This window comes from Echeneis naucrates, chromosome 6, assembly GCF_900963305.1.
Source record: "Echeneis naucrates chromosome 6, fEcheNa1.1, whole genome shotgun sequence".
Classification (NCBI taxonomy): Eukaryota; Metazoa; Chordata; class Actinopteri; order Carangiformes; family Echeneidae; genus Echeneis; species Echeneis naucrates.
In genome coordinates this window covers 1,733,943-1,739,099 of record NC_042516.1, presented here as the reverse complement: position 1 = coordinate 1,739,099, position 5,157 = coordinate 1,733,943, and the positions used below count along the sequence as shown (strand labels likewise).

Genomic DNA, 5,157 nt, shown 5'->3' with positions numbered 1-5,157 from the left:
CACCCTGGACAGGTCACCAGTCCATCACATGGCCAACACGTAACTCACACTCAGACGTACGGACAATTTAGAGTCACCAATTAACCCAAACATGCATGTCTTTGGACGGTGGGAGGAAACTGGAGTACCCAGAGGAAACCCATGCAGGCATGGAGAGAACATGCAAACTCCGCACAGAAATGTCCCAGGCTCAGGAACCGAACCCGCAACCTTCTTAATGCCGGGCAACAGCGCTAATCACAATGCCACTATGCTGTCCGCAAGCATATACATTTCTCAACCCCCTCTGACTACTCAAGTAACTGGTCCAAATCTATGATATTATCAATAACAGAGAATTTGATCCTGGATCCTGCAGACCAAAATCTCCAACTTTTCTTCTCCACAGGCAGTATTAAATACTTTGGTATAAAAAGCTTACCTAAATTATGAAATTTTTTACCACAAATGAACTGTTTATTCATCATTAGGGGTCCATCCCCACTATCCGCATCAGTTCAACCATTTACATTATCTGTATCTGTATCGTACTCATAAGGAGCGGGACTTGAACTGAAAGTGGGCGTGGTCTATACAAAATTTGTATTTTTAAGCCTGAAAAATATGGGTTGATCAGAAGTTGCTATATTTTTTGTAAACCTCAATATATGTTTATTTACAGCTTAATTTGTATTACACAAAGGTAAGAAGAGCGAACTGACCGGAAAAAAACCCTGACCTGGTGAAGAAACAGTGGATGAGGAACATGATGCAAATAATCGTGCATAAACTTAAAAAAATATATTTTTAGCTTAAACAAATTATCTAGATTAAATAAACTGTGGTGATGCATCACAGATGTGACATTACAGCTGAGAGGCACTTACTGGAAACTGGGTAATGATAGGTGGATTGTAGTGCACACAGAAAATTCCGGCAGAGGAAGGACCTGGAGCTGGCTATTTTGGGAATCCAGCACAGCATAAGTTCGAAGAAATGTTATTCATGGCCAACTATTTCAAAATTTGGTAATGTTGTGATACAACTCACACAGGGCACCGTTTTGTTAGGGCTTGATGGTTAATTGCTGATTGTCTATCAAAATTGACTCAACTATTATTATGACTGCTTACTGTTCCTGCAGACCTGGTTTGGAGGCCACTGCTTAATCCTGCAGCGGTGTGGCATCTGGGACTGGATTTACCTCTATCCCTGATGTCTTTCTACAAGAGTCCATTAGCATGGGGTTCTGAACTTCTGCTTCACACCCTTCATGTCATTCAGGTCTAGACCTGCTCTATATGTAAAGTGCCTTGATGTAACTTTGTTATGATTTGGTGCTATACAAATAAATCTCATTGCGTCAGGCCGGGACCCAGAAAGGACTCAGATGCAGAGGTAGCGAGGTACAGATCTTTATTGGTGTGGGCAATGATCTCAGAACTGAGTGAAGTTCTAAAATACACTTTTGGTGCAACTTAAGACACATCATCAGTGTTGACACCTAGGTTCACTGGGTGTTTCGGGTCTCACAACAGACACCCTCGTTCCTGATGGCTCGCCTGTTGTGCAGTCCCTTCACTCCCAGCATCTTGAGTGACTGGCCGCACTCCTCCGCACCCAACCTCAATGGGGTTGCATCGGGTCCTCCAGCCACTGCTTCGGCATTCACCTGCCAGCTCCTCATACTTGGCTCTCTTCCTCTCAAAGGCCTCCTCCATCCTGTCTTCCCAGGGAACAGTCAACTCCAGCAGGACCACTTGCCTTGTTGTTTTCGACACCAGGACGATGTCTGAGTGTGGTCACTGTGATGTTCTCTGGGAACTTGAGCTGTTTCCCTAGGTTGACTTTCAACTGCTAGTCCGGGGCTGTTGCCAGGAGAAGGCAAAGGCGATGGACTGCCTTCTTGGCTGTTGGAAATCCCTGTGCTGATAGCCTCAGCAATGACCCGCAGCACTTGGTCGTGGCGCCAGCGGTAATGCCCCTCTCCCAGTGCTCTTGGGCAACAACTCAGGATGTGCTCCAGCGATCTGGCTCCTTGGCAGAGCGGGCACAGTGGGTTCTCAGGCAGGCCCCAGTGGTGGAGGTTGGATGGACTTGGGAGGATGTCGTAAACCGACTGTATGAGGAACTTGATGCGGTGTGGCTCCGATCGCCATAGCTCTGTCCACGATATCTTCCGGCCAGCTGCCTCCTCCCATAGGGTCCATGCCCCCTGCTGCCGCATTCCTACTGACCTACTGCAGCGCACTTCCTCCACCCCTGCCCGAACCTCTTCCTGGCTCAGCAGACGCCTTCCCTTCCCCTGTGTCTTGTAGAAGGAGGGTCTTGGGTTACTCCCAAGCCCTGCCCGTCCGCATGCCACTGTCCCCACCAGTTCGCTGTGCCGCAAACAGGACTCAGCCTGGTCGACTGCCTCTTGAGCGCACCACTTCCTGCCGGTCCTCACTTGTATGCCAGCCGAGGAGACTTTGCTGTCACTTGAGTCCCTATACAGCAGCACCTCTCTTGCTCGGGTAACCATAAACTCCTCCTTCAGACTGCTGAAGGGCAGAGTCAGTTTGTTGTTCCTCCCGTACAAGGCGATGCTGCTGAGGCTTCATGGTAGGCCCAACCACTTCCTCAAGAAAGAGCTGACCTTTCTCTCGAAGCACTCGACAGTGGTCATTGGCACATTGTAGACCAGCAGTGGCCAGAGGAGTCGAGGCAAGATGCCATGCTGGTAAATCCAGGCTTTAAACTTGCCTGGTAGCCCTGACTTAGCCACTGCTGTCAGCCAGGTTCTCAACTCCTCTGATGTTGCATGGAGTGCTGCGGTGTCCTTCAAGGTGCAGTCATAGATGCTCAAAGCCTTGGAGGATCCATCTACAGCCTGGGACTGATGTTGTAGTCACAGTCAGATGAGATGAAGGCTGCACGTCGCCTGTCTCTCTCCCTACCTCTCCTCCTATGCCATTCTGCTCGGCGTAGGGTGGTGAGTTTTTCCTCACTATGCTACGGAGCTCTGCCAGCCCGGCCTTCTCCTCTTCCCTTGCCACCTTAAATTGCCGACCACGCAGTCTAAGCTCCTGACGCAGTTGGCTGATTTTCACCTCCCGCCTGTTTGGCTGTTGTTCCTTCATGCCGAATCTTTCAGCACCCATGCTGATGATCATCGCAGACATCGACTGCAATTTCTGGTCTGCCTCACCTCTTGCAGTAGCATCAAGGATTTGGTCCAGCTCTTCATCAAACTGGAGCCACTCTCTTCCTTCGCTGGCAGCAGGCCACTTGACCCGGCGGTGTTCAGAATGCTTGAAACGAGGTAGGGCTTGTGGGGCGTGGAGGGTCTGGGCACTGTGGGTTGACTCCCGGCCGGGCTCCTCCTGCATCTCACCAGGTCCTGGACCTGTGCGTTGCACCACCTGCGTCCTCGTCAAACATCCCATTTTGGTCTGGTGGATCTTTAGACCACGCGGGTTCTTGCAGACTTTGCCACATGGGCAGACTGCACTCATCGTGTGTCCGTTCCGTTTTGTTGCCTGTATTTCAGTCCTGTTGGGGTGCTCATCCCCCCCCCCCCTCTCGGGCACCCCTGGGGGTATGAAGAACCAAACAACCAAATCAAACATTAACATTTACAGTGAAGTTACTAGATTCTAAGTTTAAACAAAAAAAAAAAAATCGCTCTCGAAGGAGGAAAATAACGCTACACTAAAAGGGGCCAAACGGGGAAAACAGAAAATACTCCGTAAGGAGAGAAAAAAAACCCTGGCTAATCCAAACAAAGACGCTCACACTTCTAAGCGGAGGATCAATGGTAAATCGATGTAATGTTACAGGAACTCAAAAATCACTCGCAAGGAGGAAAAACACAAAGGCTATAAACATGAATCTATCAAAAGTTATCTACAAACAAACAAAAATAAAATAAAATAAAAAAATCACTCATACAGAGGAAAAGCTAAAGCTATGAAAGAGCTTAACTAGGATATGAAAATTACAAATTCACTCTTTCGAGGCTCAAAGACTGACACACAAGGATCGAGGGCTAAGGCAAGGACGTAACGCTGGTGTGGGACAAGAAACGACAACACACTGGCACAAGACAAGGGGAAGACAGACTATTTGAGCTGTGGGGGAAATAGGGAACAGGTGGAGACAATTGGTAATCATGAGGGCACACAGGATACATGGGGGAGGGCAAGTGTTCTGAAACGAGAGGAGAGTTAGGCATTTCAAAATAAAACAGGAAATGATGAGACACAATAAAACCCAGACGAGACAACCTCACCACGGTTTGACAGATTGATTCCGCAAGTAGTAAATTCAAGGTAATTTCTATCTAATCTATGTTGCTACACAATATCTGCAACTTTAAAGTTCAGTTTGCTAGAAGGACTATTTTTCTCGGCAGAAACCATGAAAATTTTGACTTGAATGTGCAAACTGCAGTCAATATAACACAATGGGTTTGCTTTCGATGGCTGTTTTTATTGTAAAACAAAAACTTTTGAAGGTATAAACAGTCTTCTTTCTTACTTGCATTGAAGTCTGCAGGTCACCCCTAAAATAATAATAATAATAATAATAATAATAATAATAATAATTCTGATGCACAGAATGCACAGAAGTCCAAGTGAGCTGTGTCACAAAGGGTAAACGCAATTAGAACAATAACCTTTCAAATAATTGATATGAGATTTATGCTAGTGTTACCAGTAGCATCATCTGTATCATTGTTAATTAAACTGGCACAGTCAACTATTGATGTATTAAAACAGACATACACTCAGCACGCTTAATAATATTGTTCACCACTGCATTAGACAATATATTAAGCAAGTACTTTTACCTTGAATACTTCAATTATGTTTAAAAGTAAGTACTTGAGTACGGTGAAGTTTCTGCCTCCTAAAATAAATTTTTCCTTACATTGTCTCCAAGCGCTTGCTCTTGGATGGATATGTTAGGTCTCTTCAACAACTGCATAAAAAGCTTGGTCCAGACCTGATGCATGTGCCAAATCATAACATTTGGCACATGCAGCATTTGTTTATATAGTGTCAAATCATAACATTTGTTATGAATTGACACTATATAAATAAATTTGATTTGATTTGTATAGCACTACATCGAACTTTCAATAAGGTATAAACTAAGTGTGGTGTAAAATCTGTCATTATCAAAAAGGGAGTG

General features: G+C 45.7%; 1 pseudogene; it reads right to left on the bottom strand.

Moving 5' to 3' along the window:
• Positions 1–1,489: 1,489 nt before the first annotated feature.
• LOC115044575 (uncharacterized) lies at positions 1,490–3,476 on the bottom strand (annotated as a pseudogene).
• Positions 3,477–5,157: the final 1,681 nt, after the last annotated feature.